This window comes from Amblyomma maculatum, chromosome 8, assembly GCF_055883805.1.
Source record: "Amblyomma maculatum isolate TAMU_Amacu chromosome 8, ASM5588380v1, whole genome shotgun sequence".
Classification (NCBI taxonomy): Eukaryota; Metazoa; Arthropoda; class Arachnida; order Ixodida; family Ixodidae; genus Amblyomma; species Amblyomma maculatum.
Window position 1 is genome coordinate 31,766,753 of NC_139351.1, and position 27,285 is coordinate 31,794,037.

At 45.9% G+C, this 27,285-nt stretch overlaps 1 pseudogene; it reads left to right on the forward strand.

Annotated features, from left to right (window-relative positions):
- Window positions 1–1,983: 1,983 nt before the first annotated feature.
- LOC146180853 (uncharacterized) overlaps window positions 1,984–27,285 on the forward strand; it is a 40,985-nt pseudogene continuing 15,683 nt past the window's right edge.

Genomic DNA, 27,285 nt, shown 5'->3' on the forward strand with positions numbered 1-27,285 from the left:
TTAAATCGAGAATACATACTATCCTAAGAACTAAGTCTAGTAAAGTTGCCTCCCTCAAGCTCAGAAAATCGCGACGTGGTCATAGCGGAACAGATGTAAATAACATCGGAGCCCAATTACTCCTTGCGAGAGAACAGTACGCCGCCTTTTTTATGCGAAAAAAATTACTTCGAGGTGATGTCTGCAGGCACTGCAGGTATCAAATAAACAAATTATTTATTTTCTTGTGCTTCGCAGGATACTCGTTTCAACCTTCCGAAACGTGGAAAGCTACCCGCTAAGCCACCGAAATCGCAAGAGTCACGGGCACTGATCCATATATTGATGCTCTCCTAGACATTAAAACAGCCTTCTGGCGAACACCGATTCTTTCCTCCTTCGTCTTTATCTAGCTTTCTCTCCAAGCGATAGAAGACAAATCGCGCACTCTCACTAGATCTATTTGATGACCAGGGTGCGAAAAGACTGCGGGTAAGAGAGTTCGGCCGGGCCATCAGGAGAAGGCACGAATTACATTTTTCCTTACAGTGAGTGACTGTCTCACTTACAGTGAGTGACGCTAAAAGCTTTCCAAAGAGGTACCTCCTAATTTATTTTCTTTTTTTTCGCGAACTGACAAATCGAGAAAGGTAGAGATTACCCAGCGCAGAAGCGGCGCTAATGGTGAAAACCTTTTAACCTTTTATGACCAATGCTATCAGTACGGGCAGCGAAGGAGCGTAGACAATCTTGGCGCCGTTAAACAGTGTCACAAACCCCCGTCTTTACGGTCAACAGAGGAGCTCGATTCCCTTTATGGTTACCCACTGTTCCTCTGTGAGGTTTAAGGACACAGGTAAATATTAGGCCGGTCAACCTGTGAAGTACGTGTCAGTATGTGATGGAGGAAAACGTTGAAGAAAGTCATTATTTTTTACATTTATGCAGATATTTATAGATAGTATTCCAAATAATACGAATTCATGGCAATCGAACACAAAAAAGAAACGCCATGACAGGATAGTGATAAAAGACGACTCGGTAAATGACAAGAGCGAGAACCGATAATGAGCAAACACTGCGATAAAAGACGACTATAAATATAACAAATCAAGTATTCCAGATATAGTAAGTAGGGGCAAGAGTTACACAGAAAGCACAGCGTACAACGCTAAGCCAGATCAATGTTTAATAAAAGGCAAAGCCAACATTCAATTAATGGACAGTCTGTAGCAAAAAGGAATTCTCACGGCATTCTTGTTCGATGAGGCGTATTTGTAGTCGCAGAGTTGATCGCTAGCGGCGGCCGTACAAGATGAGGGAGAAACGATGAGTTGATCGCAGGCTCGGTGGAAGAGAATAACGCCTTCTCAGAACGAACGGCCGCGAGAGTTGTTCGAAAGACTGCATCTCCCTAGAGCGCATTGTCTCGGACGTGCTGCGGTCTGCCTTTTTATTCTATTGATTGGTTGCGCTGCTACCCATCGCCAAGGACGCGCGCTGGCCGGTAGCTGCCCCGAGAGTCATGTTGAAACATGTTCGGAGGAGCGGGGAGATCCCGTAACTTCCTCTCTATATGTGGGGCAGCTTGTGACAAACTGTAAGAGGGGAGACAGGAAATTTACATATTTACTTATTCAATATAATGCCCCAAGGCTTTGAGTCGAGGATATAACATAGTAAGGAGCGCTGGTACACAATATAAGAAAAAGGAGAAAGAACGACAAAAGGCAAGTACTGAGGTGCAGTAAACAAATACATATTGTTAGAATCGCAATATATTATCCAGAATGTATACCTAACAAAAGATGCTTCAGAGAAATAACAAACTGTTTGTACAAAAACAAAAATTTAGCTGAACTAAGCAATTGGAAAAAGCAATAATCAATGCTAGGTAGACATTTGGGTTCGGAGGCCCCGATATTCGTTAAGGTTACAGTCGTGCACGCGGTGTGTTGCCCCAAGCACTGGGGGAACAAACGGTCGGCTTTTGAGTGTTTGCGTATGCCGTGCGTCCCGCGAAGCGTTGGCGGACTAAACACATTCCCGAAACCCGAGCAGCGAAGCGGCGGTGGGGACCGGAGAACCGGCGCCGAGAAGATGGCAAGGAGAAAGCATTTATGGGCTCCCGTAGGGCGCACTGCCCGTGTCATCCGAGCTGGCCGCTGCACGCGGCTGGGAGCGGGTGCCTGCGACGGCCGCCGGCTTCTTGGAAGTGTGCGAACCTCCGAGGAGTTGGCAGCTTGGGGCTATGCGAAGACAGCCGTGGATGCAAAGCCAGCAGTGGACCTGGCGAGGACTCTCGAAGGGAGAGAGGTGTCAGAGGGACCACGGTGGACGCAGGGACGAGAGAGGACGACAGGAGAGACAGTACTGGAATGGGTCGTGCGGAGAGGGCGCGCTCCGAGTGATACGTACCAAATGCGCGCAATCTGTATATAAATTCATAATAATCAGGAAATGCTAAGTGTGGTCGAGCGTCGTCGGAGAGTGCCAGAGGGGCGGAGCAAGAGACCTGCCTGAGTGCTACCTTAGACTTGCGAATCCTGACGATCAACATAGACACTTAATAATATAAGTACGGGAAATGATTTGTGAATAACTTACATCACCTAACGAGGCAGCGAAAGCACAAAATGACGAGAGGGTGGCCGCTGCGAACCTTCTTAGACCATCCCAAAGGTCAACTTGCATTTCCGTGTATGGAATTTCGGGCTAAATAATCAGTCGAAAGCGAATAGCCCCACCCTGAAGCACATTCCGTTACAGGCCTCTGAAGACAACACAGCATGCTTATTCCACTCAATCTTTGTTCCCGGTTTTACCATTCAATAGTCTAGCCTCTCAAGGCAGTGAAACACATCCAGTGCCAGTGCCTGACAGCAGGTAATACATGTTTAAGAGGGACTTAGGGCAGGTAGTAACCGCAGATCCGGACCATGAAAAGGAAATAACAAGAATAATAAGATTGGGATGGAGCGCATTTGGCAAGCACTCGCAGATTATGACTAGCAGCTTACCGGTATCGCTCAAGAGGAAAGAATATAACAGTTGCATCTTACCTGTACTGACCTATGGGGCTGAAACGTGGGGGCTAACCAAGAGAGTTCGACTTAAGTTGAGACAACAGGAAGGAAAGGAGATAGGAGATAGGAAAACGACCATCGGTTATCCTCTCTTCGCCCTACATGTCCTGCCCATGCCCATTTCTTCTTAATTTCCACTAGAATGTCGGTAACTTGAGTTATTTCTCTGACCCACTCTACACGCTTCCTATCTCTATTAAGAGATAGGAAGCGTGCAGAGTGAGTCAGAGAAATAACTCAAGTTACCGACATTCTAGTGGAAATTAAGAAGAAATGGGCATGGGCAGGACATGTAGGGCGAAGAGAGGATAACCGATGGTCGTTTAGGGTAACAAACTGGATTCCAAGGGAAGGATCGAAAGCGTAGCAGGGGGCGGCAGAAAGTTAGGTGGGCGGATGAGGTTAAGAAGTTCGGAGGGGTCAAGTGGAGGCAGCTAGCACAGAACCGGGTTAAGTGAAGAAATATGGGAGAGGCCTTCGCCCTGCAGTGGGTATAGTCAGGCTGCTGCTGATGATGCTGATGAAGAGGGACTTGTTATAAAGTGTTTTCTGTATCAGCCACCTCCTGCAGTATTTTGTCTTATGGCCTGGCTAACAGCCTAAAGGGGGTAGAACATGTAGGTCATGCAGACAGGGAGCGGCACAGAAATATAACTGTGCACAATATTTCCAAATTTATGCTGTACAGGTAAATTATCCTACAACATCGCATTATTGTTGTGATTTATTTGTCCATTGTTCAGACAACTCTGGCAACCTTAATTACTTCGTTCGCAGGGATAAAAAATTGCTGCGGCCTAGTTCGGATAAGCACGGGTATACAAGCGAAAGCTTTCTTAAGCTTGGTTATGTTGGCCGCGTTGCTAAGACAGGTTGGCCGCATATGGATAATCTATTTTTCTTAGTGGAAGCTTAATACTAAGCATAGTCAGCTATGGTTTGCTTCAATTTAACTCAACCAAGATTGTGTGCGAACCTCAAGGATGGTCACCACAGCCAAGTCTAAACGACAGGAAATTGTCGAGGGAAATGTAAAGGGGGAGCTCCAAGGATTCGAGTCAGCCAATGGTGGGGCGAGTACTGCCGGATCCTCGCGCCGCAAATGAAGTCTCGGCGGCCGATGAGACTAGCTCCTTCTAGGCACTAAATTTTAAAGCTATCAACATTTATGCATTAAAATTGGCCTGCGCTATGACAAACATGCAAAAGCGCTTTGAGACTTGCTCGACAGCGTATGTTTCATTAAATGAACTTTGCGTGTACCAATACGCCTCCAGAGGAAACGTGAAAATAAAGTCAAACGTTCACAACAGACGTTCTTTAACACAAACGTTCTTCTGCGAAGGCCTGCCATGATTTGTGGCTGCCGAATAGGCATTAGAGGACAACGCTGATCGTGGCGTTGCTTGTTTTCGTATATAATGGCATCCTTCTATTTCGATTTTAATCTCTTTTTCTTATCGATATAGATCAGTGAAGGATTGATATTCTTCATGGTGAACAATTGTATGCGCCTGCCGGGAAGTAAACTGTCTCTTCAAATGTCCCTGAAATTTTCTACCTCAGCATATTGCAAATATAGAGTGCGGAGAGAGCTGAGGTCGCATTTTGGATGCTGAGTATCATAATTGTCGGGCAATTTTTTAATCAAGAATGCCATGACGTTATAAGCACAAGGCTGGACACATGTGTGCCACCTTAGAAATAGAATGCAAATTAGTTAGAAAACGTTTGCTGCCTCCCCAACGAGTTCGTCATGTTTTGGATTCCAGTGCTATGTAAAGAAGTTCAGATTAGGTGGGCATATCGCCGAGAAAGAGGAAGAGGAAGTGATTTTGCGAACCAGCTGACTGCAAGCTAGGCCACCCCCGCTCCGATCCTGCTCACTACCAAAGCCCGCTACCAGTGCCTGGATCCCGGCTTAACAGCTAAAACATTAATCTGGATGCTAATATGAAGCAACTGTACACCTAAGTTAACGTAACAGTGGATACCATAATAGCTAGCCCACCATAGTAATGACACTGTGCCTGGTAGCGGTCCACAATAAGGTCAGCCACGACTAGATTATGCCTTTATCTTTGGCCTTTCACGTAGACTAATTCAGAGTGAAACCACCTCCGATGTTAGCCCCAATGCTGAAGCGAGGGCAAGTGCCACAGTATGGCGCCGCAGTAGCGCAACCAACCAATTAAACAGATTTACGGGGTGACAAATTTGTGACTACATTCAGCCAATTACACAAAGCTTGGCGGTAGAACAGCATAGCCTGCGCAACACCACTTTCGGTTGGTATTGGAATTAATATTAAGTTTTTTTCATGTTTATTTTCTCTTCTTGGGCTCCGAGATAACCCCGGAAGGAGACTGCAACCATGAAATTAGGAGACGCCTACTACTGGGAAAGAGAGCCATGGCTAGCCTTGACCGCCTAGTAAAGAGCAGAGACATTAGTCTGCCAACCAACATCCGTATAGCTTGTGCTATGGTATTTCCAGTTGTGATGTATGGATGCTAGAGTTGGACTGTTAAGAAAGCTGACCGCCGAAGAATTGACGCGTTTGAATTGTGGTGCTGGCGGAGAATCTTGAGAGTTCCTCGGACGGCCAGAAGATCAATTCAGTCGATATTGTCGACCATAAACCCTGACTGCTCATTGGAGGGTCAAATTCTAAAGTTAAAGCTCAGCTACTTTGGTCAGCTGATGAGAAGAGAGGAGTCGCTGGAGAAAGATTTGATGTTGGGAAAGGTTGAGGGTCACCGGAGAAGGGGTAGGCAGCGAACGCGATGGTTAGATGGCATCCTTGAGGCGCTGCAGTTGAAGTTATGTGATGTTAGGAAGATAGTGAGAGACCGGAAAGCGTGGCGTGATATGGTCCATAGGGTCACGAAGAATCGGACACCACTGAACGAATGAACTGAACTGAACTGGACTTTTTCATGTTTATTTTCTTATTTTGATCTCTTATAGGCTATTGTCAATGCAGCTTCCCACTACCGTGTTCGGCAATGAGAGGTGACTAGCTTACCTGCAAACACGGCAGCATCACGTGGTCTCATGGTGACAAAACTCCCGGCTGCAAAATGGCCCTCGCCCATGTCCTTTGTCAACTACCACCTTCCAGATCACCTTCTACCTGGACCAGTATATAGGATCAACGCGATGACTAGAGAGTGCTCGGCGATGAAGTCATATACTCCCTCAAGTTCTTCTGCGATGCCATTTATGGTTGCTATAGGAACAGCGACGCCAGCCGTTCTTAAGCCACCAAAGCGGCGGGAAGGACGACGACATGCACAGAAGTTACCTAAATGGCAGCCCCCCTCGCCCCGAAATGGCAATCCCCTCATCCTCACTCTTACACACGCTGCTGCTTTAGCGCTATTGGCTCGTACGGCATCAGAATGGACCTCCCTGTGGCGGGAAAGTTTCCGTATTTCGCATCAAAATGATGACGCAATGACGTAATTACCAACAACTAAAGATGCAAAACTGGGGGGCAGCATATAAATAATAAACCGTCACACGCAAGTCTATGGAACGTGAAGTTATGGCCGAGCGACAAGATATGAATAGAAAATGTGAAAAGCCGAAGATGCATAGTACGAGCTGCTGCAGCACCAAGAGGCATGGTTGCGAGGCTGGGGGTTGACTGTGCTCGAACGCGTGTTGAGCATCCTGTTCGTCCGCAAAAGTCGCACCGGTGGCTGCAACTTTTGGATGACTATCGGTTGATGTGATTGTCAGTGGTTGTCAGCCCCGAGACATACCGAGTTGGCATTCCATCTCGAAAGTGACATAGCTCACCTCTGATTGGTCACTGAGGTGTGTGAAGCCATTACACCATAAGACAATACCAAGTTTGCAGCTGCATGGGCAGTTGCCAGGTTTCGACATGGCGAAAGAGGTGGCGGTATTCATGAGTACAGATCCTTTTATAAGGAGAAAAAAACTGCCGATGAAGCGCGTCTAGGCCAAGACCCAATTAGGTGAACCAACTCGACGCTATTCACATATCCGGTATAAGAATCCACAGCCAACAAAACTCATCATCATCATTATCAGCCTGAATATGCCCACTTCTAGGCGAAGACTTCTCCCATATTCCTCAAATTAACTCGGCCCTGTGCTAGCCGCATCCACTTGACCCCTGCGAACACCTTAACCTCATCCGGCCACCTAACTTTCTGCCGCCTCCTGCTACGCTTTCCTTCCCTTGGAATCCAGTTTGTTGCTCTAAGCGACCATTTATTATCCTCTCTTCGCACTACATGTCCTGTCCATGCCCATTTCTTCTCCTTTATTTACACTAGAATGTCAGTAACCTGAGTTATTTGCACGTTTATATCTCTTAATGTTACCCCTACCATTTTTCATTCCATAGCTCTCTGAGTTGTCCTCAACTTAAGTAGAACCCTCTTCGCTAGCCTCCATGTTTCAGCCCCATAGGTGAGTACAGGTATAATGCAACTGTTGTATACTTTCCTCTTGAGCGATACCAGTAAGCTGCTATAGTAATAATTGGTTCTCAGAAATTAGGAGATCGTGATTTGAAATCCCACTGGTGGCATGTGGTTATTTTTTTTCTCCTTTCTAATCAATTATCTACACATTTAAGTGATATTTCACATTGATGAAAACGGCCCCTATACATTCTCTTCTTTCAATGGCTCTTGGCTCCTTTCAAAAACTTTGAAAACTATTCAATAGATCAAATTTCATTGGACTTTAGGGCGCAAAAGTAGTAATGGATGTGAAGATATCAAACAATTGTGACTTTTCTTTATGCCTTTGTAGCTCTTAACTACAAAATTCAAGATCCACTTTTAAGCCTTTTTTTTTTCTTAAGCAGCATGATTTCTGTACCCGTTTGTCAGCAGTAATACACGTTTCTGAAATCACTCATCCTTATGTTACAGCCATAAACTCTAGAAATCATGTTGATGTCATTACACTAGACCTGTCCAAAGCACTCGACAGAGTGTATTACTCAAAATGTTTACTCAAACTGCATGAGCTTAATCATAATCATCATATCAGCAGCCATGATAGGGTAAAGGCCTCTCCCATATTCCTCCAATTAACTCGGTCATGTGCAAGCTGTATCGACTTGACCCTTGCGAGGTTCTTAACCTCATACACCCACCTAATTTTCTGCTGCCCCGTGCTACGGGTTTCTTCGAGCGAGGTCGCATGTCCAATTGTACTCGCATGTTATCTAGCATAATTTTGCACAGGAATGCTATCGAGCATATCATTAATATATACATTAATAAACAACAAAACCCTGAGGGACGCCAGGGTGAACTGAAAGCAGATCCGAATAATGGTCTTGATAGTAAGAACGATTTCTTCTCTGTTTGAGTGGTAGGGAAACCATTTTTTCTAATTGTAATGAAACATTGTGTCTACTTTATATATTAACATTGTGAGCGACCCAGTCAAAAGCTTTCGAAAAATCAAAATATACTGTACCAATCTGGATTACATTGTTAATTGATGAAGCAAAGTCATGTATAGTTTCGACCAGTTCCATGCAAGTTGAGAAGCTCCTCCTGAATCCACGTTCTTAGTAAAACAATTATTTGCTTTGGGGAAGTTTTGTGCGAGATTTTGAATTATGTATTCGAATAGTTCACCAGCCGTCGACGGGAGAGAAATTGGATCGCATTCCTTGATCAATCTCTTGTCTCCGCTTATCGCAAATTGTCGTGCTTGCGACTGATGTGGCACCGTGTCAGAATGTTCGTTTAAAGCAACACAAGTGTCCGCAGGAAGCACGGGCATATATTGTCATTATAAACAGTTTACTAAGTACATCAGAATGCAAACAGAGAGATGCCTCCTGTATTAAAAAAAAGGAATTATACAGCCATTTGATCCGCTGACTTTCTACTCAGCATGGGAAAGTAACGTGTGGAGAAAGAGGATTAAAAAAGCAGGTGACTAAAATAGGTAAGGCTTAAAAATAGGAATGTAGATAATCAAGTTTGATAATAGAGCTTGAGGTGAGTGGAACCAATGTGGTCCGATAAAAAGAAAAGGGTGAATTACAATGTCCTGCCAATGGGTTCCCGATGTTCACTAAATCAGAGAGTGCGCAATGGTGAGCAATGTGGATGGATTACAGTTTTTCTAGAAGGCAAACGTCATCAAATAGGCAAAAAATATTCATCGTGCGTATCGGCAAAATACTGCAGGCTAAGGGTTTGGATACAAGTCTTTGTATTAGAGGCACCTATTTCAGTAATACTGTGACATTTTCATGGTGCTTACATTCCTGGCTTATGTTTGGGTCTCTCACAAGACATGCTTCATTATTTCAACAAAGCCGCATTGTTAGTATCTTCCTAAACGGAAGTGCAAATCATTTGTGAAACGAAAGTTCACATAAGCCGATGATAAAATTCTTCTAGACCGCATGGAAGTTTTTGAGGCGGTGTTGATCTCAGTTCTGAATGAATGGTATGTAGAAATCAGCAGTAATATTCTACAACCCAAAAAGCCAGGCGTTCTTTTCCGAAAGCCAATTTCTGGGCAGTAAGGCCACTCCCATCTTTTGATGTATGTCCGCCTGTAATTGTAATCATGATTACCTCTAAGAGCTTCTTCCTTCCTCTCCATATTCGTTGGCCGTGATTCCAATTTGGGATAGAGTTCACTGACGTGTAGCATAGTAGTATACGGAGATAGCCTTGTAATGAAAATAACTGAAATCTAGAGAAACCCTCTCTTCAGTGTCTTTTTACAGGTTCGGAAAGATGTCAACTTTGTTGTGAAGTGCCTGAAGATCCTCACTGCCAGAGTTGTGGCGCATGACGTAAGAGACGTTTCACTAATGCAGTCAAGTGCTGCTATCCTGGATGATGCCTTCCTCTGCAAGACATGGGAAAATTTTTGTCCTCTCGAGGACGTATAAAGGGCACAGGACGGTGACATCTTTGAAGTCGAATCTTCAACAAATGTGTGCATGTCCACAGGTTATGTCTTTGCAAGCCAAGGAAGCTTGCAGTAGCGCCGCTACTGGAAGCTTTTGGTATTTATATTTTTAATAGAATGCTTTATGTCGATTGGTCACTGTCAAAGAAAAAAAAAACGTTGGAGGCAATAATATCTGTTATTTATTAATGTAAAAGAGGCACAGCCACTGCGCAGCTAGGTTAAAGCTAGAGTTATTGAACGTATTGTGAGCCCATTGGCAGAGGTGCTTCTTCGGAACAAAAGCAGGAGAAGACGGATTTCCACTGACGAATGGGAGGCGATGACGTCTTGATTTAGGGATTCTGCTTCTGCTGTTGTTACCGTGATAGATGAACGTTTAAAATGCAGAAACTTCCTAACAAAGCAGTTCAAAACAGCAGGATGTTTCATTTTGTGTAGCACGTCTTCTTGGGTGTTTTATTATATCTCGCTATCACAGTCGAACTCTCGCCAAGTCTGATTATCTTAACAAGGCGCGAATAAGAACCCCTCCTAAAGCAACGAAATCAAAGAGTGGATGGTTGTCTTTTTGAAAGGTTTCAGAAAAGAGGCTCTGATTGCCATATATTCCAATGCTAACGTTCTCCATTAGAATCAGAACCAACTTTTACTCGGTACCTCCATTAAGCGTTTCGTCGTAGTGTTAAAGAAGTTTCTTACTTGCGCATTTATAAGCGTTCCGTATGGCAGGAAATGTACAAAGATGTGCGCAGCTTTGCGACCAGTGACTGAACCACTATTGGGAGAATTCATTCTGAGAGCACGCTTGTACATTTAAGGCTGCACTTCTGAAACAAATGACGCCATTTCCGCTCGTTCAAAGCTGGAACGACTCCGCCGCTTCCTTGTGTCTCGTTGCATCTCTTGCAAGACACCCCTTTGCGAAGTAAGAACTGTCTCCAAGCATACCCTGTGACATCACTTCGTGTTTATTTCGTTATCCTTCCTGTCGCACTTCACAAGCACGCCTCAGATTCAGAGCGGTGGAAGCGCCAGATTGGAGCGTTGTCTTCTGCACTGTTACTTCTCGCAATCGGCTCCCCGGGCGCCGGAACCGCGAAATTCGCCGAGTGCCGCTGCGGAGGGAGATTAATGATAACGGCATTCATTGTCTCAGAGCCTGTGGCGCGCCTCACTGGCGCCTCTCACATGGTCGTCGGGATACATGAGCGAAGAATATCGTTCTCGGTGGGGCCCATCCAGCAATAAATAGTTCTCTTTTTTCGTTTTGTTTTTGCTTTAGAACATACTATCCAGAAAGAGCTGCTGACAGCAAAAAATACAACAGTGTATTCAAGAAAATTCAAAAGTGATCATTATTGCTTAATCGCTCTCGTTCGACCTAATTACTGCTCGTTCTTTGAATGCCTCCAAGTGATCGACATTATCCCCGTTCTAGGGTTGCGCTTATACCGAGCAAGTTGCTTGTGCAAATACGAGTGCTCAGATGGCAACTATTACAGCAGGTTCTTTTCCCTGGCCAGAATGGTTCGCAACCTGAGAAAGTCTCGGAAGAAAGAACGGAAATGCAGCATGGGCAAACAGGGAAAATTTCATTCTTAGAGAGTAGAGTGCCCTAACCACTGAGACACCGTGGCAGGTGAAAGGTGCACTAAAAGTATTCTGAGCTCGTCTTTCTATCCCGGAAAGACGATTTACACAGCCTGAGCAATTTAAGACACTTCGAAATATTTCTCTATGTTGCAGCCTTAACTGCTACAATCGCATGGACATTCCGGTACCTGACTTTTGGAATTGCCGCACGGCTGTCGATGGGGCAATCAATAAGGCAATCACCCAACCCTTTATTTCAATGTCGCGCTTTTGAAGAATACACTCAAAAGGCCAAATGAAGGCTTTACCAGAAATGTGCCGCCTAAGCAATGCGTAGGGGTTTTAACAGGTGAAAAACTAACAGGACAAAATGTACACATTCCAAAATGTGGGCACCATAAACACAGCAAAGCACCATGTGGCATTGCCAGAGGACAAACCTATAACATGCATAACATTCAAAACACGACTAGGCTGACTTTAGTAACGTTTAGAATGGGGACTACTCTTCTAATGCAGACTATTCCTCAGTCTGAACGTTAAGAAAATCAGAAGCGTGCATAAACCTACTTCATCAGTTCTGGTTCATAGCGCACTCACTGCCTCAACTTTATCTCTCTCTCTCTCTCTCTCTATATATATATATATATATATATATATATATAAATATGAATCACCAAGAGGTAAAAAACATAACGGCGGATTTATTTCGACGTTTCGACCGAGGTCCGGTCTTTTTCAATCATTCTTGAAAAAGACCGGACCCCGGTCGAAACGTTGAAATAAATCCACCGTTATGCTTTTGAATTCTTGGTCATTCATCTTACATTTATTATTCAGTTGTCATCAACTCTTCCTAAGATGTATATATATATATATATATATATATATATATATATATATATATATATATATATATATATATATATATATATATATATATATATGGTGCTGGTGAACACTCTCAAGGTTCGTACACAGACAACATTAATAACCAAGAAAGTAGCAGGGGGACAGCGGCCGATGTAGCTCAGTTGGAAGAGCACCGGACGCGATATTCGGAGGTCGTGGGTTCGGTCCCCACCATCGGCACGTTGTTTTTCCTTCTACTTTGTATTTATCTTTCCCCTAAGCAGATTACATTACTAATTTATGTGATTACCGAAGTAAAGAAACAAGCCAAAGTACAATCCCCAGTGCTTTCCTTGGCCTCGCCGACTGTTGGCTCTTTCCTCCACATATATATGTACATATATATATATATATATATATATATATATATATATATATATATATTATACAGATCATTGAAAGGGAAATGAGGGGCTCGTTATAAAAGAGTTTAAAGGAGCTGACAGTCTACGAGTCTAAGGCAAACGTTGGGGATTTTTTCTATTTTTTTATGCTTTGTTGTTGGTATTTGACAAGAATTAGTCTTACGGTGATCATCGGGGTAAAGAATATTAAATGTAAAGCGGAAAAAAAAACAACCCGCCGATGGTGGGAGTCGAACCCATGACGTCCGAATATCGCGCCCAGTGCTCTTCCAACTGAGCTCGGTGGCTGTCCAACCTTCCGCTTGCTTGGGTATTTATGCTGACTAACCAAAACCTGTGAGCGTTCACCAGTGCCACCCTCGTCCCTAGCGGAGGATGTGGCAAATACTGTTATATCTCAAGTGTCACGTAACACGTAATCGTTAGGCAGGGTGGCAGCTGTGCGAGAACCCACTTACGCTACCTTTCGACCCCCAGACTGCCAGAACCGAGACCCTCGCAAGCTATTATGCAAACAATTAAAAGGGAAATGTGGGGCTCGTTATTATAGAGTTTAAAGGAGCTCACAGTCTACAAGTCCAAGGCAAACGTTGGAAATTTAGTTTTTTCATTTTCATGCTTTGTTGTTGGTATTTGACAAGAATTAGTCTTATGGTGATTATCGGGATAAAGAATATCAAATACAAAGCGGAAGGAAAAACGACGCGCCGATGGTGGGAGTCGAACCCACGAACTCCGAATATCCCGTCCGGAGGCCATGCCTCCTTTGATACTGGCCCGCTTAAAAAATAAGGACGGATAGTTTTGCAAGAAAACAGTGATGTGCAGTATTTGTCTAAAGTGTAGTGCCCAAGGGAGGGGGGGGGGGGGGGGGTCTGCTTCTAAGCCATTTCGTGCGGCCTGTAATTTATTTCCAGTGTTTCGAATCTCTTGGTGGTAAGAATAATGTTTTCCTATCCTCTCTAATGATCAACTAGTGCTATATTAGCGCCACTAGACAACTTAGAAGCAGACTCCCTGCGCTCTATGCTTTTGACAAAGGCTCTACTAATGTTCGCTTTTGATTTCCCGTATCTTTGGTATCGTTTCTATTAGTGGCATCACAAGCTTCCGCTGCAGTCGGTGCAAAACTAGCGAAACATGGGGAAAATGTTTTATCGTAATACAGCCCCACCGGAAGCGATTCTCGTCTCCCATCTTCCGGTATCCATATGGGCGGCGCCAGGGAGGCTTGCTACAGGCTCTGAGACAATGATCATTAATCTCTCTTCATAGCCTCACTTCTCGCCGCCGTTCGAGCTTCCGCCGCTCGCGCAGGCGGTTCTGAGCAGCAATGGCACGCAGGGGAAGGGCTGAATCCGGCGCTTCCATGGCTGCGAATTTGACTCAGCATGTAAGATTTTATCAACAACAACAACAACAAAAAAAAAAACGGAACCAAATTTTTGCGCATACATGACGACAGTCCCTCTTTCTCAATTATTAGTGGCGCAAGAGATTCACGCGAGGAACACCAGTGGTCGAATAGTTCAAGCCTGGAAGCAGCGGAAACGCGTCCACTTATTTGCCGGTCGTACTCGTGACGTGAAGCAGCCTCACGGAAATTTTCAACCGCTAGAAGCTTAGATTTATGCAGAGATTTCGATATTGCGCAAATCTGTGATTACACATCCCAGACCTTTCGCTCATAGTGACAGGATTGCTTAGCCTTCGTGGACATAAATGAGCCACGATAAATAATTACAGAGCACTCCAGGAGGAGGAGGAGGGAGATGAGGAGGAAAGGCAGGGAGGTTAACCCGTAAAAGCAACCGATTTGCTACTCTGCACTGGGGGAAGGGAGTGAGTGGATATAAAAGTTGTGAGAGAGGGATGCTTGAAGTTAGTACAGTCACATCACAGACATGCCACATCACACCATGTCGCAGTCATACCCCTTAACATAACAGCAAACTCATAGTCTTTCGATTAGGCCTGTGTTTTTCATAAAGCGGAGCAGTGCCTGTGAGGCCTTCACCGCAGATGATCGCCGTGGCCGGGGACCTAAAATCTTAATTTCAGTCAATGGGCGCCCATCTAGACGCTGCAGCGTACGGCACAGACACTGTCTTTCCTCGCTGTATATCGGGCACTCACAAAGAATGTGGCCTATAGACTCGTCGCATCCACAGTTTGTACATGCAGGGCTGTTTGCTATGCATATCATAAAAGAATGCGAGTTTGTGAATGCTACACCAACCGACAGGCGGCACAGCAAAGTTTCTTCGCGTCGGGGTAGGCCAGGTGGAAGGCGGAGCCTCAGGTCAGGGTCCAGGGAATTTGGGCGGCAGTTCGCAAACTGGCCAGAATGCCATAAGGAGAGTTTGTGTTCCCGCGCAAGTGCGCGAAGCCTGCCCGCTGCGTCTGCCCTGGAAAAGGGAATCAAGAGCACTCCAGAATCTGCATTGGAGTAATGCGAAAGCATGTATGCTGCTGTTGGTTGCTCCTGGTTGCTTCTAGTTGCTTAGTTCACTTCTTGTTTACCCATTTTAGTCTTTCGTAGTTTTAAATTGCGCGCCAATCCCTTCCTATGCCCTTTTTTGGCTCTACATCCGGTTGCGTGACGTCACATCATTGACGTCACATTATTTCACATCTTGTTTACCCATTTTAGTCTTCGGCACTTTCAATTTAAGAAGAAGAAATGGGCATGGGCGAAGAGTGCGAAGTAGTACGAAGAGAGGATAACCGATGGTCGCTTAGGGGGACAAATTGGATTCCAAGGGAAGGAAAGCGTAGCAGGGGGCGGCAGAAAGTTAGGTGGGCGGATGAGGTTAAAAAGTTCGCAGGGGTCAATTGGATGCAGCTAGCACTGAACCGGGTTAAGTGGAGAAATATTGGAGAGGCCTTCGCCCTGCAGTGGGTATAGTCAGGCTGATGATGATGATGAGTCTTCGTTACTTTCAATTTATGCGCCGATCCCTTCACATGCTCTTTTCTGGCTCTACTTCCGGTTGCGTGACGTCACATCTTTGACGTCACCCTCATTGACTGCCTTTGATACTTTCAAATTGCGCGCCAATTCTTTCCTGTTCTCTTTCTGGCTCGACTTCACGTTGCGTGACGGCACATTCTTGACGTCACCTTAATTGACTGATTTAATTAACTACTTTATTATTTCATACATTCAAATGTGGCGCCAAGCCATTGGCTAATGAGGCCATTTTATTCTTTACCTTTACAGTTTTTGCCTCTAAATAATTACCTAAATAACTTACTGGCCTAATTATTTTTCCGGACACATTATGCCACCCTCTCTCGATTGAAACTACTCATTAACCTCTACCGCTCCTCAATTATAACTGCTGCGGACACGATTTTGTGGACGCGGTCTACCCTTATTGCAAAAACTGCAGCATCTTCAAGTGCGAAACCAGTAAGATTTTCGCGCTGGTTTTGCACTGGATCTGCTGGGCACGCTGGAGGTCTGCGATATTCACTGGAACAGTAACGGGAAGGCACTGGTTGCACTGGTACGATGGGAGAAAAACGCTGGGATTACCTTGTTGATACTGGGTGGGATGCTGGCAGGGTGTTTTTCATGTAACTAACTTGCTTCATTACATTATCCCTTTTAATTTTTATCCCAGGCCTTTGTTTTTAAGCGAACAGTGCCACCAGTGCGGAGCGTGCTAGTATGCCGCGTCCCAGTGCGCCCAGTTTCCAGCGTCATACTGGGACCATAATCAGGTATGGCGCTGGGGCGCTGGAACCCAGTGGCACTGGTTTTTGCAATAGGGGCGGACGCGCTCTGAGGACAGAAATCTGCGAACACAGCAAAGTAATTCTTTCGCATTAATAATATGATTTCAGAAACACCTGCAATAGTCTGGCGAGATGTTCCTGTCGCACAGACAAGCTGTGCTTGGAATGCCAGTGCATTCGCACCTGTGTGCGAAGGCACTGGCGGCTAATGCGAAATTTAATTGTTTATTTATTTATCAAGGATAAATCACCTTCAGACAAATTTATGGGGCCTCTAAGAACACTGGCCGTGGTGTAACTACACTAACACAAAATCTACTGCTTCTCCCGTAATCGAGAGTAAAGGTAAGCATGAAATGGTTACGAACAATGCACATCGGTTGTAGGTGGTATTGAGCACGATCTTGAAATAGAAACATAGTATACGCCCCACCCCACATCTTCCTGCTTTCTACAGAACAGCTAGCTCAGCGCCTCTCGTAGGTTTTCCTTGACGCGTCGAAGCGATCGCCTGCAAATGTGCGGCCCTAGGTAAGAAGTTGCGGTCCGTGGAAGCCTTGCCACCTTCGTGAACGGCAGCATAATAATGGCGCTGCTGGGAGGCGCAGCCGTGGCGTATATTTCGCAAAACGATCGCTTCCGACATAATGCTTCCTACCTTCTTTAATCAGGCTCCACTGCTCAGCTTAAAAGTCTCTGACCCCTTATCAAGTTCACCATAGATGAAAAGTGCAGATGTGTTCGCGGCTGCAAAAAGATGGTGGCATGACAAGAGCAGAGACGCAGCGCTTTCGTATGCTTCCAGAGCGTCTGTTAAATTAGGAAACGCCATGAGCGTACGGCCAAGCTCAGTGACACACTTGATTCCAAATGTCCGAAGGCGTTTCGAGTAGCCGCCACCTCGGCCGCCGGTGGAGGCCGGCGTTTTACGGGCAATTAGATTGCACCATGGCTTCATCCTTGGGGAAAGCGCGGAATCCCGAGAGAGTGAAGTCATCTCGGTAAACCTCGTTCATTGCCCGGATTATCACGTTTCGGTGTCCGGATGTTGGCTCTCGCGTTTATTTTGACATCTGCTGAGAGTGAAAACTTTATTGGGAATAAAAAGGGGGGATTCTTCATTTCAAGATGGCCTGGGCTGCCTCTCTTGCCTCGGTTACCAGACTGCGCCCGGTCGCTAGGCCTGAGCATAGCAGAGTGGCCTCCCACTGCGCCTCCGAATGGTGTGTGTTTGTCTGCGGGTTTGGGGCCCGTGCACCCCCATGTGATGTGGTAGGCGATTTTCCGGTCGTGATGTGTACTGCGTATGACCATAGTCAGCGGCAAAAACTCTTCTCGAAAATGCTCTATAAAATCCTGCTTTGTTGTGAACGGCCGCTGTCTACGCCTTCAGGTTGCTGCGCAACCTACTAAAGCTACAGGAATCACACGCGTGACCAGAGCACTGCCCGAATTGCCATCTGATAGTCATCGATTTCATGAGGAAAATCGCAAACAGATTTCTTGTCGACGTCTTCTTCAAACCTCGGCACGGGAAAATTCAACTTTAGATAGTTATCGCGATGCAAAAAAGAGTGGACGCTAACGAAACTGGCTCGCTTCCCACCATTCCTCGGAATTCTGCCTTTGATTCAAGTAGCTGGCACAGTCGGCCAATAATTCTGCTATCGAAATCCGACGATTTGCATTTCCAGTCTGCTAATTGCTCATGCACAGAACACGCATGGGTGGGAGGCGGAAATTCAGCTGTAACACGGCGCTTGCGCCAGGTAAGTTGAGATCATCCGTCATAGCTCCACACGAAAGCATGGAATGTTGTCACTAAAGTTGCGACACTCGCGGAGCAAACCAAAGCTCGAGCAAAAATCACGTTGGGCGCCAGACGAAGGCCTCGCCATCAAAAAACGGGTGCGCGAGCCATGGTCTCGCGCGACAAGTGACAAATCCGGTCTCTTAAAAACACCGGATTATTCGTGATAAACGAAAAAAGCAATAAATAAAAAGAAACAACATCATGAGCTACTGCGCTGAGAACATGCTGTTCATGCGCGCCACAATAGCACACTAAAGAAAAGCGGGAAGAATGTCAGGGCTTTATCGCGGCGAGACAAAACAATAGGGCAATCAACAGGGCCAAAGCGCCAACGGCGGCAAAAGAAACATTGCTCTTCGCGTGACAGCGACTCACGCGAATACGCCTAGGCCGTTTCTACAGGCACTCTTCCATCTTCGTGTTACCGGTCTTTCCGTCATCGATGCACACCCCGCTGGCCCATGACGCTCGCGGGCTGCCCCGCGTTGGCCTCCCCGCCGGAGCATAAACGCCCCGCGTCTTGCTTCCGACGCGCTTATCTACCGTCTTTTAGCCGCTAACATCCTGCACCCAAAATTAGCTGCTCGCTCACGCGCACTCACGCTGCCCGCGCAAACACAATACAAATAGGACAACGGGCGCGGTTTAAAACACCTATATATATATATATATATGTATATATATATATATATATATATATATATATATATATATATATATATATATATATATATATATATATATATATATATATATATATATTGTAAGGTAGCGCGAAGGTCGGACTTGGGGAATCAGGCTTTATTGCAGACCTGAAGCCTTGGTCGCAAACTGAAGCCAAACACACTCCGCGATGACGATGGGTATCTCCAAGAGGGAGCAGGATGAAGATGAAGCAGCACGTTCAGCCGTGTAGAAGATGAAGCGCCACACAGTGCTCACACTATTTCGCCCGCGCAGTTGAAGCGGCCAGCCTGGCCGCAATTAGTCCGCAGGATTGCGCCGAATAAAAGGTTTCATACGTGAAACGTGGACAACTTCAGTGTCACGGTAACGACAGTCCGGAGGAGGGTCAACAGGGGAGATGCGATAGTTGGCCGGGGAGGTTTTTTCAAGAACTGTGTAGGGACCAATGTAACGGTGCTGTAACTTGTCACAAAGGCCAGGAGTGCGTAATGGGGTCCAAAGTAACACCTCGTCGCCGGGACGGAACGAAACTTGGCGATGGGTTGCATCATAGCGGCACTTGCGGTCTTCCTGGCTAGCTTCCGTGTTGACGCGAGCAAGCCGGCGAGATTTGGCCACTCGGGAAAGGAACTGGTCGGGAAGAGAGGAAGAGGAACTGGCATGTGTAGAAAGAAAAGAGGCGTCAAGAAAGGTAGCGGGAGAACGGCCGTAAACGAGGAAAAACGGGGTGTAACCTGTGGTCCGCTGTACAGCCGTATTGTAGGCGAACGTAACAAAAGGAAGTATTACGTCCCAGTTTCGGTGGTCCTGGTCGACGTACATAGACAACATGTCAGAAAGCGTGCGGTGGAACCGCTCGGTCAACCAATTGGTCTGTGGGTGATAGCTGGAGGTCAATTTGTGATGTGTGGTTGAGGCCTCAATAACTTCGGCTACAATCTTCGACAGAAATGTACGACCACGATCGCTGAGAAGCACTTGAGGGGCCCCATGGCGCAGTACGAGCGATTCCAAAAAGAAGGTCGCGACCTCATGTGCTGAGCCATTAGGCAGGGAAGCGGTCTCAGCGTAGCGTGTTAGGTGGTCGACGGCGGTGACGATCCAGCGATTACCTCGTGCGGACAATGGAAGTGGCCCGTATAAGTCTATGCCAACAACGGCAAAAGGAGTAGCAGGGCAAGGTAGCGGCTGTAGTAGGCCAGCAGGAGGAGAAGTGGGCCGTTTGCGGCGCTGACATGGCAGACAAGAGGCGACGTATTTTGCCACACTTAAGGCGAGGCCTGGCCAGAAGAAACGGGTTTTCACGCGGTGGTATGCTTTATGGAAGCCTAAGTGACCGGCTGTAGCATCATCGTGGAAAGCCGCCAGGATACGGGTGCGAAGCGCTCTCGGAATAACGGGGACCCAACGGGTGCCTTCAGAGCAATAAATATAACGGGAGAGCACGCCGTTATCAAGTTTGAACTTTTGGAGTTGCCTGCGCATCCTAGCGGTAGGAGGGTGAGAAGCACCGATGAGAAGCTTGATTAGGGAAATACAGTAGGGATCTGCTCGCTGGTGTGAAATAATGGCGTAGCGATCTGGAGCAGTGGCGGGAGTAGCACAGGTGATGTTTGGAGCTCTGGACGACATTGGGTGCACGCAGGAAGGCTCGAGGAAGCACTAGGTGGTGCTTCTGATAGCAGGCAGCGGGAAAGAGCATCGGCATCTCGATGTTTGCGTCCCGATTTGAATATGACATCAAAGTGGTACTCCTGCAAACGCAGAATCCAACGACCCAGGCGTCCAGTCAAATTTTTGAGGGTTGATAACCAGCACAGAGCGTGGTGATCGGCAACGATCGTGAAATGGCGGCCGTAGAGGTCGGGGCGGAATTTCTGAACTGCCCAAACGACGGCGAGGCACTCTTGCTCAGTGATGGTGTAGTTGCGTTCCGCTGGTGTTAGAGTTCGACTGGCAAACGCAATTACCTTTTCCCGAGAAGCGGTATCACGTTGCAGAAGTACGGCGCCGATACCGAGGCTGCTGGCATCGGTGTGGAGAATGGTGGCAGCAGTGTCGTCGAAGTGAGCGAGAACAGGGTCCGAAGTGAGGGCATTCTATAGGGTTTGGAAAGCTTTTTCGCATTCTTCGGACCAATTGTAAGTAGTGCGGTCGGTAAGGAGGCGGTGGAGCGGTGCAGCAATGATAGCGAAATTGCGAATGAAACGGCGAAAGTACGAAGACAGGCCAAGGAAACTGCGTAGTTCCTTAGTCCGCTGAGGGCGTGCAAAGTTCAAAACTGCAGCAAGCTTGTCAGGGTCGGGTCGAATGCCATCGCGGCTGACGAGGTGGCCCAGGATCTTGATTTCTTTCTTGGCGAAATTACACTTTTTTGTGTTCAGCTGGAGACCGGCGGATGCCAGGCACGTTAATACTTGATCAAGGCGGCATAAATGATCAGAAAAAGTTGCAGAGAAAATAACTATGTCGTCGAGGTAGCACAAGCATGTTTTCCACTTAAGGCCTCTAAGAACAGTGTCAATCATGCGCTCAAACGTAGCGGGGGCATTACAAAGTCCAAAAGGCATGACATTGAATTCGTAAAGCCCATTGGGAGTAGCGAATGCGTTTTTTTCTTTGTCGGCTTCGTGCATCGGTATCTGCCAGTAACCGGAACGCAAATCCAAAGTGGAGAAATATTCGGCGCCCTGAAGACAGTCGAGGCAGTCGTCAATTCGTGGCATAGGGTAAACATCTTTGCGAGTGACTTTGTTAGGTGCGCGGTAATTAATGCAAAAACGCACGGACCCATCTTTTTTTTTTTGACCAAACGACCGGAGATGACCAGGGGCTAGCTGATTGCCGAATAATGTCTCTTTGGAGCATATCATTCGCATTATCTTCTGTGACTTTACGTTCTGATAAGGAAACACGGTAAGGGCGGCGGCTAACAATAGAAGTATGTACCTTCTGTAATAATGCGGTGCTGTGCAGAAGACGTGATGGTCCGCAGAAATGCAGAAGCGATGGTCCCGTTGCAGCGGCAGGCAGAAATGTTGGCGATGGTTGGAGCGAGCTCGAGCTCGCCCGTCGTCACCGCGATCTTGGCCAGGCCTGTGCACCGCAGCAGCCTACATCACGACAGGCGGATGACGATAAAGAACCGGCAAATGAAGGTGCAGCGCTAATTTTAGTCAAATCAGATGTCATCTCACCCCTTTACCCAAGCCTGTATGCGCAGATTCAGTGGCTGATACCTTATCGCTCATCCGTCTGCCGTAAAGTTCGCTGATGGGAGAGAAGGAGAGTTTGTTAGAATCCCGGTGGTGTCGGCTCGCCGCTCTCGGTGCTGCTTGCACCATCACGTGGGCCGGCTGTCAGGCGCGGGCGAAGAAGCCATCGCAGGCATATCGGCCTGCCGCTTTAACGGGGCAAAGGAGACACGGCCGCAGCTAATTTCGTTCGCTCAAACCACGACTGAGAGCACCACAATCGCGGCGCACAAATGCACTAGTCACGTGGTATTATTTGTATTTCGCGGGCTTTCTTTTGAGCCCAGAAAAAAAGATACACGTGAGACTTTCTTTATCGCAATTAATGGATTGGGGGTTTCTGAAGGTGCTCTACAAGTTTCCAATTAACATGTTTGGTCTAAAGTCGATATTTAATCAATTAGAAAAATTAACATAATTAGCTAATTAAGTAATTGCAAAACAAAAAATCGCCTGTAGTGCGCAATGAGGCTGGCAGTTCAATGCAATTGGTTTCACTGACCTACCTCAAATGTATTATTTTGTATCCCTTGGTTCAAGTTAGTTGGAACACCCGGTATATATATATATATTCGGAGGTCGTGGGTTCGGTTCCCACCATCGACACGTTGTTTTTTCTTCTACTTTGCGTATAATCATCTTTTCCTTGAACAGATTGCATTACTAATTTGCGTGATTATCGAAGTAAAAGTTAAAAAAAAAAAGACAAAGCACAATCCCCAATGCTTTCCTTGGCCTCGCCGACTCTTGGCTTCTTTCCTTCATATATATATATATATATATATATATATATATATACATATATATTCCAATACCAGCGCCTGTGTGCTCGCCGGCAGAGGCCCCTGGAAAGCTTTTCCAGCGGTTGGCGTCGCAGCCACTGCTGGATGCTCCACAACAACCAGAGCTATAAGAAAAAAGCTATGGGACAGTGCGAAACCAAACTGTGATCAAGGTGACAAAGTATCGATGGTTGGTAGTAAGTTGTACATTAACAGCAAAGCGTACATCTGGAACGATGACCTGAACGATAAAGTTCCACTTGTAAAAAACGAGGAAATGCAGTCTTTTCCCAGGACGCACCAACAAGCGCAAGCAAAAGCAAGTCACTCTTAATCTCAAGATTCCTATCAGCGCCGTCTTGCAAGCGTCAAAGTTCACTATATAAGTCTACTCGAGGCAGTAAACCAGCTTTAGTGCAAGAAAAACAGCCGAGAATAATTCACCTTAACGCTCGAAGTGTTGTCAATAAAACCGATAAACTTGAAATCTTATTGCTTCAATACGATCCTCACATATCTATTATAACTGAGACATGGCTGAGTAAAGATATTAGCAATGATGCGATTTTTCCACCCTCCTACAATGTGTTCAGGAAAGACAGGCCCTCAAGAGGTGGTGGCGTGTCCGTCATAGTCAAAGAACAAATAACAGCCGCCTTAGTTGAAGATGTTCCTGATCTTGAGTGCCTGTGTTTGAGACTGTCATGCTGGGGTCATGGATTTATTCTGTACGCTCTCTACAGGCCCCCTGATGTCACCAGTGACTACCTGGATATGTTACAGACGCATACGTTAAAATACAAGAAATGTAAAATACTATTGATGGGCGATCTGAATCTTCCAGGTGTTGACTGGGAGAGCCTTGAACAATGCACAGGGGCCAATAAGCATGTGAATGCAGTTTACAATATCATGTTCATACACGACTTAGCTCAGATCGTTCGCCAGCCTACCCGCGTATCGCGCACCGCAAGTTCCGTTTTAGACTTAGCATTTATACCTCGCGAATATTCTGATTGTATTGTATCGGTTGAGCAAGGGCTTTCTGATCACAATCTCGTGAGTATTTCACTACCCATTCATAAACACAGCGCGCCAAAACAGTAGCAATTGATGACATACAAAGACTACACACACGCCGATGAAACATCTCTTATCCACTTTGATGGAAAGGATGCCTGTGCCCTTTGGAATGAATTTAAAGAAATATGTCATTATTATCTGGACACATTTGTGCCAACGAAAAGAAAAAGGACTAATAAATTCCCTCCCTGGATGAATCGACAGATTATCCATCTAAAACGAAAAATAAAGCGACTAAAGAAAAAACGTCTGCAATATAACTTTATCCTTGAACTTAAAAATGTCCTCGCAAAAGCGGTTCACAGATCTAAAGATTTCTACTTCAAAACAACTCTGCCAAACTTCTTAAAAACTGACCCGACCAAATTTTGGGGATACATCAGCGATATAAAACAACCCGTGTCTGAAGTAGTAGTTGATGATAAAATTATCAGTGATCAAAGGGTTATCCCTCACTTTTTCAACAAATATTTCCGTAGTGTTTTTTCTGTCTCAGAGCCACCCACACTGAGCCCCGCTTCTGCGCATCCGTCTGAGGTGGACTTCATAACTTATAACGGTGTATATTCTATGCTTTTGAACTTAAAAACTAAAACCTCCCCTGGACCTGACGATATACCGAACATGTTCCTTCGAAGATATGCTGAACCACTTGCCAAGTTTCTCGTCATTATTTTTCGCACGTCTCTATTGACAGGGAAAGTACCGGGTTACTGGAAGACAGCACGAGTAATACCCATTTTTAAGCAAGGCAACCGCCTGATATTAAAAAACTATCGTCCTATTTCATTACTTTCATCGTGCAGCAAACTTATGGAACATGTTATTGCTACTCGAATTCATGACAGTTTAGAACATAATTCTATACTAACTAACTGCCAACACTGCTTTCGGAAAGGATATTCTACTGTGACGCAACTTGTAGCTGTTGTCCAGTCTTTTGCTTCAGTCCTGGACCATAACGGCCAAATTGACGCAATATTTTTAGACTTTAGTGAAGCTTTTGATGTAGTTCCCCATAATAGGCTAATAACCAAATTACAATCGATCGGTCTCCCACAGATCTTTATTTTATGGATATGTGACTATCTAACTAACCGACAGCAATACGTTGCTCTTGGCGGGCATCAGTCGGACTCTCTTCCCGTCACATCCGGTGTGCCCGAGGGAAGCGTCCTGGGGCCATTACTCTTTTTGTTATATATTAATGACATCGTAGATGAAGTGTTCACTGGTGTTCACATCCGGCTGTATGCCGATGATTGCATATTATTTCGGGAAATCTGTAATACTCAACACCAAAACGACCTGAATACTACCCTTGGCAATATTGCAAACTGGTGCAACCGTTGGGGCATGGCGCTAAATCGGGAAAAAACTGTTTCTATCCGCATAACACGTAAAAAGCATCCCATAAAATATACTTATAAACTTGGGTCTGCTGAGCTGATGGAAGTAACTGCTGTGAAATACCTAGGGTGACAATTAAAGTGACCTATCCTGGAATACACATATTGACAATATTTGTAGAGCAGCATTTAGGAAACTGTGTTTCCTCAGACATAAACTCCAAAATTCCCCATCTGATGTAAAACGCCTAAATTATCTTTCTTTAATCAGGCCTAAGCTTGAATATGCGTGCATAGTGTGGGATCCGTACACTACATCAAATATAAAAAAGCTTGAAAAACTGCAGAGAAAAGCTATGAGATTCGTGTTCTCTAATTTTTTTAAAACAGATTCCCCTTCGGAATTAATGCAAATTCACGATATACCACGCCTTGAAGATCGGAGAAAAAACTTTCGTTTAGAATTTCTTTCCTTGTTACTAACCAATAAACTAGGACTTGACCCGTCACAATATTTCTTTTCTCAACCAGCCAGAAACACTCGCTACTACAATACAGATTATTTTTCTCCTTATTTTGCTCGAACTAACTTGTATAAGTTTTCTTTTTTTCCTCGCACCATCGCTGAGTGGAACTGTTTGCCCAGGTCACCTCCATGAACTAGCTGCACGCGTTCTTGAATTTTGTGGCGTGCATCGTGGCTCTTTCTGGAAAACAGGGTTTATTGACTGCAGGCTCCTCGCTTTTGTATATGTGTATGTGTATGCATATAAATGTATGTGTATATGTGTATATATACTGTAGTGAACGAAGAGCGGATGTCACGAAACACGAGGAAGAGAACAACGAAGTGCCGCTGCGCTGCTCGAGCTTGCTGGTTTGTGCCTAGACGGACTGTGTTCCTGTGCTGTTCGCCATGCAGCTTACAGAGGACTATATTCCGTTGAACCCTCAGTAAAACCCATTTCACTTGGTGGAGGTGAGGATTTCCATCCGCCCTGGAGCTTCGCAGCCGCACACTACCGACAACAGCCATGACCGATGATACCACTCCTAGTCCAACCGCCTCCTCGTCCCCCGTCGTCTGCGCTGGAGCTTTGCGCCAACGGGACCCTCCTATCTTCAGTGGAGGGTCCCGCTTTCAAGACCACTTTTTCCGATATCTTCCGGCAGGCCTGCAGTAAGCAAGCTGCGCGCTGAGCAACGCTTGCGCGGCCGTGCACAGCTACCCGGCGAACATTTTACGAGTTATATTGAAGATGTTGTAGACCTGTGCAAGCGCGTGGACGCTTCAATGACAGAACATGCCAAGATTGGTTATATTTTACAAGGCATTGACGATGACGCGTGCCAGATGCTTCTGGCCAGAAACCCAGCAACCGTGGTCGACGTAATCAATGCATGCCAAAACTTTGAGTAATTACGCAAGCGCCGTCAAATCACTCGTTCTTCGCTCTCACACCAGGAGCCTATTGCAGCTTTAACAGCTGACGCAGAACAGTCCCCCTTGCTGCAACAAATCAAGCAATTCGTTCGAGAAGAAGTTGTCCGTCAACTGTCCCTCGTTCCCCATCGTCCTGGCGCTTCCTCTCCTTTGGTGCCAAAGTTGCAGCAAGCCATCCGCGAACAAGTCGCAGAAGCACTTCCCACGCTTCCTGAAGCTTCTCCTGTCGCTCCCTTGACATACGTCGGAGCA